The sequence below is a fragment of the Rhineura floridana genome, chromosome 4 (assembly GCF_030035675.1).
Source record: "Rhineura floridana isolate rRhiFlo1 chromosome 4, rRhiFlo1.hap2, whole genome shotgun sequence".
NCBI classification, from domain to species: Eukaryota; Metazoa; Chordata; class Lepidosauria; order Squamata; family Rhineuridae; genus Rhineura; species Rhineura floridana.
This window is the reverse complement of record NC_084483.1, coordinates 122,400,002-122,409,629: the sequence shown is the minus strand read 5'-3', so window position 1 is coordinate 122,409,629 and position 9,628 is coordinate 122,400,002. Positions and strand designations below refer to the sequence as shown.

The following is a 9,628-nucleotide window of genomic DNA, read 5'->3' as shown; positions in this document are numbered from 1 at the left end:
GATCAATGCATATCAGAGATCCCTACCCTGGACTAATGCATATTCAGAAATGAGGAGCTTGGACTAATGCATATTCAGAAATGAACAGCTTTGGGGACTGCAAACTACTTAATCTGACTGGTCCTGCAAAAACCAGCCCATATAGACCAGTTCTCTGCCATATTTCCAGTTTCAAAATCCGTATGTGCTACATTTCTTGTACTGAGTTGGGTGGAAACTGTCCACACTTGGATGACACCTTGTGTTGTCTGTTGAACATTTAGTATAGATTCAGGCTCCACACCAGGATGGGTAACTAACAAGTTTATTATAATAGATTGATATATAGCTCCCTACCAGAGCTCTGAAGCATAGCAGGAGTTTTCCTACTTCAAGGAGCACACAAAACTTTGGGTGTTAAAGACAATTCACCTCAGTCTCCACACCCATATATATTTTGGGAAGACTGAACTATTGGAATGAAAATGAGCATATGCATTGGCCGAGTTTGCACATCACAGTAAACCATAGTTAAAAACAAACTATGGTTTAATGTTAATGTGTAGTGTACTGGTGCATGATGATTAAAGTTCTTGCTCTGCTCTTTCCCCACTCCTCCTCCTGCTGTGCTGCTAGGAAACAAACCAGAGTCTGGCTTGCTGTGACATCCAAACCCGGGCTCGTGGTTCACTTCTCTCCAAGCAAACCATAAGCAGCAACCAAGGCTTGTTCTTGGTTTGCTGCTCATAGTCTGGGGGAGCCCAGGTTTGGAGGTCATGACAAGACAGAGTCTACCTTGTTTCCTAGCAACATGGCAGCAATAGAAGCTGGGAAGGAATGGAGGTAGAACATTAAACTATAGTTTCTTTAACTATGGTTTAATATGGCATGCAAACCAGGCCACTCAGAAGAACTTTTTGCATTTCAAGGATGAACTGCATGACCCTTGCAAGTGTAGCCTCTCAATATGCTTTACCGGTTAATGTGTTCTCAAGAATTTTAGCACTCTCTGGAAGTTGTCTTTTGACATCCTATGAGAACATCTGCAGGGGAACTGGATCACATAAGCCTCTACTAGGTTAAGGGAGGAGGCCTACAAACCTGTATGTTGTAACTCTTGTTTTGGTAATACTGCCCTTGCTTGCACTGAGCCTAAATTTAGCCATCTTATGGTACTGCACAACAAACAGGATCTCTTTGGGTAGGTGTATTCTTGGACTCTTGCCTCTCACTTAGACCTTGACTCACAGTGTGCAAAGGTTAATTATATGCAACTGGGAACTCCTATTGAGAAACAAATGTGGAACTCCCATAGTCATAATATGTACCTCTCTAGGTAATATTTTTTCATAGCAGTCTGTTGCATTTCTCCATTTTTGCTGAAATGCGATGACATGCTGAGTGGGAGACAATTTAAAAAGTATCAGCCACAATCATTTTGCCCATATTTCTCTTACCATTTCATTTACCTTCTTTCTAAGCCACTTAGGCTGCCATCCGAAGCCACAATGTGCCAGGCTGGAGGGGGCTTGCATGAGGTGAAGGTGCCCCTTCCACCAGCTAGCCCTGCCTGGCTCCACTGGCCTCTCCCAGCAAGGAACACTCCAATGTGCCTGCCAAACCGAGGGTAGAAGCTACTGCCATCATGGCCAGCAAACCCTCCCGCCCCCAAAAAACAAATTGGCACATTTTGGGAATGGGAAAGGAACAAAGCTGGGCCAGCACAGGATTGGCTGGATCCTGAGCCAGGTACATTACAGCAGCAGGCTCAATCTGTGTCTCTTCACTGCACCAATCTGGAAGCTGGTATAGCAAAAGGGCCTTTTTTCCTGCCCTCCCACAACCTTCTGCTCTGGGTGGCACAAACATCAGCATTGTGAATGAAGCAGTGGCTATGCCGCTGTATTAAGTCCTGCTGCTACCAACCAGGGGTTTGGATTATTCTTCTGTCTACCTGCAAGTCTACACGAAGTTACCTGAATAGGTAGCGCTAGCGGGAGCTGCGGCTGTCGTCACCAGTGGGGTCGCCTATGCTGTTTGGAGGAGCTATTTCCCCCCTAAAGTTTCTCAGGGGCCCGAGGAGCAGCTGCCGCCCTTGCTCATCACTGAAGAAAGGACTGGTTGCACAAGGCCACCGGAAAGCCAGGATATACCACCAGGCAAGCAAATATTGGTTCTGGGCTTGGATGGGGCTGGAACAACCAGTGTGCTCCACTCAATAGCAACTAACCAAGTAAAGCGCAGCACAGCTCCCACAGAGGGCTTCAACACAGTTTGTGTCAGCACAGAAGAAACCAAGATGGAATTCCTAGAAATCGGAGGCAGTGAGTCTTTACGGGACTATTGGAAGATGTACTTGCCAAGAATCCTGCTACTAATCTATATTGTGGATTCAGCAGATCATGGACGCTTTTCTGTTGCAAAGAAGCTCCTTCATCAGTTGGTCCAGAGTAACTCTACTTTGCCTGTTATGATTCTAGCCAATAAGAAGGTAAATAGGAACTCTAGAACTTGGAGTAGAATTTGTAGTTATGGCATTTGAAAGTGTGTTACTGTAAATCCCATCTGGATCCCTGAGGGGCAGTTCCTAAACTGATATTTTCTAAGTTGTGCATCTCAGTTGCTGATAATAACTGTTGGTTTCATTTTGGTGTTTTGACACAAGGAGAGTGACACTCTAGTTTAGCAAGCGTCACCCTTCCTGCTCACTCACTCACCCACCCACCCCGCTTCCTCTTTATTTTTGTTGGTGGTTTGTGCTCCCTGCTAGATTCACTGCTGCACGATTGGGGAGAAAGGAAGGTATTCAGAGCATAGCAACCCGGGAATGAGAAGGATCTCTGGCAACTTTCTATCAAGGAAGCCTTAAAATAATGTGACACAAACACCTCATGTACACACACCCCTGTCTACCTTGGAGAGTGTCAGACTCAAACAGAGGGCCAAATTCTTCAGCCAGCATTCTGATCTGTAATTTTTCAGTCACCCATTTGTGCTACTGAAGGCATGTGTTTTAAATTGTTTTTATATTGTTTTAATTTTTTAAATTGTGTTTTAAATTGTTTTTAAAATATGTGTTTTAAATTGTATATTTGTTTTAATGTTTTTGGTTGCTGTAAACTGCCCAGAGAGCTTCGGCTATGGGGCAGTATACAAGTGCAACAAATAAATAAATAAATAAATAAACTTATTGAGTAGTAGGGATGGGCAAGAATTTCAGTTTAGTTCGCATTTCAAGCCAAGTCTATCAAATTCGCACTTTCCAAAACAATATAAGAATCGAAACACAGCTATCCTTCAAAATTCACAGTTACTCTAACTTTGCGATGCACTTCGCAAACCAACCAACGTTTACAAACATGCATATATTGGAGGAAAGTGTGCATAGAAATTAATACATGAGTGAAAATAACATGCAAAATGCGTGTTATGTCAAGAAATGGCTTGAAAAATGTGTACATTAGTCAAAACTGCGTACAAAAATAACAAAAATGTGATCATTAGGAGAAACTTGCACTAAAATGCTGGAGAACTTTCATGAGAATTTTTAAAAAAAGCAAATTGCTGCAGAAATGTGGAGAACTGAATTTAAAATCAGGAAAACGAGGAACGGAGAGGACCAAAATGAACAGATCTTTCCATTCCTACTTAGACATGTATCTAAGGCCAGTCCAAGCCATTTTGCTGCCTGAGATGAAGGACAATGTGGCACCCCCTCTATTCCATAATCGGAAGCCGTCCAGACTGGCAGATGGATCTTGCTTCAATACTGGCAATGGGACAATGTCATCCACTGCCTCTGAGGGCACCAGTCTAGCTTAAGGGGTGCAAGGCAGGCTGTCTGAACAGCTAGAGGGAGGAGAAGCTGGGAGGGAGATGCTGCTCCCTCTGCACCACCCAGAATTTACTGCCAGAGTTGGCTGCCTCACTCTGGCAGTGCCAGCCCTGCATATATAGGATTGCACTGTCAAAAGTTTTAATTAGAAAGTAAAATCAGCTACAAACCTACCAAATTCACTCTATGGGTAGAAAACATTTAATTTCATCATCTCCCTCCCTCCCACTCTGATGACTGAGCTCCCAACTTTGATATTGTTCAGGTAAATTTCACTTCTGCTAACCCAGAGGTTCCCAAACCAATTTGGTGCCTTAAATAGTCACAGAATGGATCCAGCTGCACTTACTTCTTTGGATGCTGAAAAAGCATTTGACAAAGAATATTGGCAGTTTATGTTTATTACTCTGGAGAAGTTTGGATTTCCTCAAGAATTTATAAAATTGATTAGAATTTTATATCTCTCTCCTAAATTGCAAGTAAGGACTAATGGAATTATTTCAGATCCATTTGGTTTGAAGAGAGGTGCAAGACAGGGCTTCCCTCTGTCTCTGTTGATATTTGATCTATGTTTGGAACCATTGGCATGTGCAATTAGACAGAATAGGGAGATTCACAATTTTGTTCATTAACAAGTACAGTTTAAATAAACTTTATACACAGATTACTATTTATTAGTAGACCTGAAACATCGATACCAGAATTAATAAAAATAATCAATAGGTTTGGTAAAATTTTAGGGTTTATAATTAATTGGTCAAATCTGAATTAACGGCAATGGGCAACTGCAGATCACCCGCTTTGTATACAAACTGGCAATTTTGTTGGTGCCCAGAACACACTTAGGTATTCTGGTTGCAAGAGATATTTATGAAATGATTAAATTAAATTTGAATAAGATGATAAAGGAGGTTTCCAGTGATTTGGGTAGATGGGCATTCCTTAAATTTAGTATGTGAGGCAAGGTTAATACAGGTAAGATGGATAACATATATATATTGTTTACATATTCCTCAAGTATATTTTCAAAAGATTAATGGGATACTCAGGAAGTTTATTTGGGATAATTCTCCACCTGATTTTTCACTTAAGAGAATGCAGCTAGCAATATTGGAAGATGGTTTTAATTTTTCCAGATATTAGCTTATATCATAAGGCATACTTGCTAGCACTTAAAAATGATTTGCAAGTTTCTCCTTCTATGAATACCCCAGCTCCGGTAATTTTAGAGATGGCTCATTTATCACCCGTTTGAATGGCTAGTGTTGTGGTCTATGTATAATAAAAAGAAAGGACCGATACCACTTTCCATTTTAGCAACTAGACAGACATGTCATTCAATGGCTCATCAGTTACAATTTGACCCATATGCCCACACTAAATTATCTTTGTGGGTAATCCAGATTTGAACACAGAGAGGCAACCTTTTTTGTGGAAGAAATGGGTTGAATGTTGGATATATACATTAGATCAGCTCAGATGGAGAATTTTTGTCATCTCCTATTTTACATCTTAAATACAAATTACCAATGACTGCAGAATGGCAATATTTTCAATTACAAAATTAGCTAGCATCTGTTTATGGCCCATCTGCTCTGAGTGCTTCAGCATCACCTAAATTGATGGAGGGAATTATTGAATCCTTACAGAAAGCAAAACCTATAACAGTTGTTTATAAAGCTAGAGCTGTGGAATAAGGAATTAGAATATATTATACTGACTAAACAACGGGAAATTCCTTTAGAATATATACGGAATATTTCCTTAGACCTGAAACTGAGATTGATTCAGCAAAAATTAATATTTTGAGTATATTGGGCTCTAAAACGTTTGTTTAGGAAGGCAGTATCCAATACAGATAGGTGCTGGAGGTGTGATGTTGAGAATGCCTTGTTGAGGCATATGATGTGGGCTTATCCAAATATATATTTGTTCTGGTCTTGTCTGATCTGTTATCTGTACTAATTTTGTACTGGCGAAATCCTAGATGTTTGCGGATGTTCATGAACTTTTAAATTGTATTCCAGTAGTATGGAAGTTAATAGTACTACTGGTGGACTTTGCAAGCCCTTAAGAGACTCGAACTCAAAGCCTGGAAGGATAAATATCCATGGTCTATTATGCAATGGACTGAAGACCTCATTGGCCTGGCTACATTTGAACATACTTTATATAGACACCAGTTTTGAGTGGATACTTATTTGGACATCTGGAGGGCTTATATTAGTAGATATGCTTAACTCAAGGTGCATGTACTGAAAGTAGTTTATTGTTACTATTAGTAACATGGCTAATGAAGAACAATATGTATAAACCCTCTGAAACAGATCTGGGTAACACCTGGGCTTGATGTTTTCAAAAACAAGGATTAACCATTGTTTCTCCATCCCAGAATCCTAGGAATAACCTGATACCTGCAAGCATCTAACAGAGACTCCATTTTCAAACTTAGTATAAACTTTGAAGATGCACTATCAGACAAGGGCTTTCAGCTGATTGTTGGCACTTGCAAAGCCCTATTGCACATTTCTAAGTGCCACTGATTAGCTGATTAGTAACGCCCTCAAACCCCACTTCGCTGTGTCTTTACCTGCCCAATATCTGACATTATATATGACATCAGGTATAGGGCAAGTGGGCGTGATTTACCAAAAATTGTATCATGGGCCACATGGAGAAGCCTGTGGAGCATAATTAGGCCTACAGGCCAGAAGTTTGCCCATCACTGATCTAAAGGCAGACCTCAAGCCTTCAAGATGCAGCCTATTATTTTTAAAAAAATGTAAACCCTCCCCCCCCTTATCTTGCTAACCCCTCCTTTGTGTAACATCTCACCTGAGGAAAAGTTCTGAAGAACTTGAAAACTTGTGCACTATTTTGCAACATTTTAGTTAATAAAGGTATTGCCCAATGGTGGATTTTGGAGTTTCCGTCTAAGAGCATAGATTTTTCTTAGCATTGCTATAGTGCTTTTAATTGCATAACTTGATACAGTTTGTCTCTCCGCAATTACACAGCACAGAGCATTCTCTGTATGATTACCATGGGGTGAAATGTTTTTGTAATTACTCATACTGCAGAGTGTGAGTTCTTCCTTTAGCTTTTAAGCCTAGATTCAGGAAGTCTACGGTTATTCCTATTGTGGCAAAAAGTAATGCCCTAGTTGTGGTGTGAGATACATTTAAAACATCTGCCCTTAATTTTGTTTTAATCAGAGAGTTTCTTGCTTAAAGGTTTCTTTTTCATAAGCAAATTATATTTACTAGTGGAAATGAAAGCAATTGCATTCTTGTTGATGGCTGTCTCATTTATATAACATACTCATAATCCAAATTATTTTCCCCAAGTATATACTATTCAAGTCCAAAGGCATCTGGACTGTCATTATCAAGGCTGATTATGATTATCAGAGGGGATAAGCTTATCAATGGCTGCTAGTTGTGATAGCTATATATTTGAATGGCACTTGCTGGGGAGCACAAGTGGGGAGAGTGCTATGTTCAGGTCTTGTTTTGGGACTTTTCACAGGCAACTGGTTGGCAGCATGAGAACAGGATGCTAGACTAGATGGGCCTTTGGTCTGATCCAGCAGGATTGCTCTTAAAGTTATTGCTAAGTTCTCACTGAGGTTCCAAACCTGTGTCCTGTACCACTTCAGAATGACTCTCAGTTGGAGGGGGCCTATAGCAGTGCCCATGGTGGGCCATACTTACATGAGTGGCAGTGGATGATGCTTCCTCCTGTGGGTGACCACCACAGATACCTGCCCTGGCTCTCTTTCTCTGGTGCTCCTCTGCAGTCCAGCAGCCTCCAAACTGTTTTTAAAAAAACTTCTTTTTGCTGTCACAGGCAGCAACAGCACAAACACACCAGCAATTTCTGCCCTTGCTGATGTTGTATTTTCATTTTTCGCCACTGCCATAGGTGGTGGTGATACAGCACGTGATATTGGATCACCACTTCGTTTTCTCCATGATGTTCCTAGGCCTGATGCTGTGTCAGGGCATAATGGGAAAACGAAAATGGCAAGTTGAGGCCACCAGTACCTCTTGATGTGCCATCACTTATGGCAGCAATGAAAAATAAAATAAAAAATTGTGAGTGGGGGTTGCTAATTTCTGACACAGCTTGTGTTATCTCCACCACACAAAGAGCCACTGAACTGTGCAGGAGTGCCAGAGAAAAAGGGCCAAAGCAGGCAGCTGGCACACATGACTGAATACTCCTCTGTGCAAAAAAAATATATCCCTGCACATAGAAAATTAGGTATTAAAAAGAAGGCTAGGACAGAACCTTTCTCCACGGCATGCTAGTTTTCTTTGTGGAGGGAGTTGAGAGAGAGGGAGAGACAGTAGTCATCCAGTGTCTCAGGGGGTCTTAGACCCCTTACTTTTGGGGGGGGGCATATCCCAGTGTTCCTATGTCTCTAGCATCCTATGAGCCATTCAGCATGAAAGGGTAATGTGTTGGCCACTGAAAAGAGTCTTCTAACATGCTTCCTTATCCTTTCCTGTTGACTGGAGCCAATCAGAGTGAAAGAAGGTGAGTCAGTAGCTAACACTCCCCTTTCATGCTGATCGGCTCTTAGGAATGTCTGTTGTTGTTGGAGAAGGCATTAATAAGGATCTCATTCTCAGCCCATCAGTTAAAAAAAAGGGATGAAGAGAAAGATGTGTGGTTTTGTTCCAGCCCAAAGACAGGAACAAGAGAGAGAAGGAGGAAATGAGAAAAAACATGTTTGGAGGAGGGGGGAGAAAGTGTGTGTGTGTGTGTGAGAGAGAGAGAGAGAGAGAGAGAGAGAGAGGGAGGGAGGCAGGGAGGGGGAGGGAGAGGGAGAGAGTTTCAGCTTTTAATGATGTGTTTGTGTAAGAGAGATGCATGGTAAGATGAAGTGCAAATGAATATGCCTAAGAATGTGTGTATGGTGCAGCCAACACCAGAGGTTAAAATTAGGAACGTCCATGCTTACGTTTCCTTCTAAAACTCATAAACTCTGCCCAAAATACACTTACTCTGAGTCTTAGTATGACAGCCAAGAAGGGAAACTCAGCAAAGGAAGTTGCTTACCTTACAGCAAAATGAGGAGGAGGAGGAGGAGGAGGATTAAAAACAATCTGTCTGAAAGGTCTAAAACCTCTATCTTTTTTAACATTCTACATATGTGTAGAAGGACAAAGGGGTGACACAGGAAGATAGGAGGAGGTGGAAAAATCCCTTCCTACCTTCTAGAAGGTGGCAAAGTTCAAAACGTGGCAAATCCCTTTGCAAAATGAGTGCCTGGCCTGCTTAGAAAGTGTGAATTTCTTCATTTAGGAAAAACAGGCTTTGTCTTAACCCAGCAGCAAAAAAGTCCCCAGAGGAAGGGGGGAAGCCTATGCACCCAGCACTTTTAAACAAGTTTGTGTTTTTCTTTGTTGCTGTAAGGCATTCTGAGTCAGTTATGCAGGCACCAATGACTTAATCATGCTTAGAGTAGACCCACTGAAATAATCATGTCTAACTTAAGTTCTATCAGGGTTGAAGTCATTCAGGGTTCTAGGAGTGTTAGACCTCTTACTTTTGGGGGAGCTAGGTCTCAGCAGGGTCCGTATGTCTCCAGCATCCTAGGAACCAATCAGCATGAAAGGGGAGTGTATTAGCCACTGAGTCCCAGTGAGTGTTGATTGCAAGTAAGCCTTTATTAGTTCCTATTTTAAAAAACCAAGACCAGTTGTGGAGAGTGAGAATTCCATAACTGCAGAAGAGACAGTGAATCCTGATGATAGCATCCCATCTACATCAGTAAGCAGTTTGATAGCAGCAGAAGATAAATAT

The 9,628-nt window shown here is 41.4% G+C and overlaps 1 pseudogene; it reads left to right on the top strand.

Moving 5' to 3' along the window:
* Nucleotides 1-790: 790 nt before the first annotated feature.
* On the top strand, nt 791-7,867 carry LOC133384179 (ADP-ribosylation factor-like protein 9; annotated as a pseudogene).
* The last annotated feature ends 1,761 nt before the right edge of the window (nt 7,868-9,628 follow it).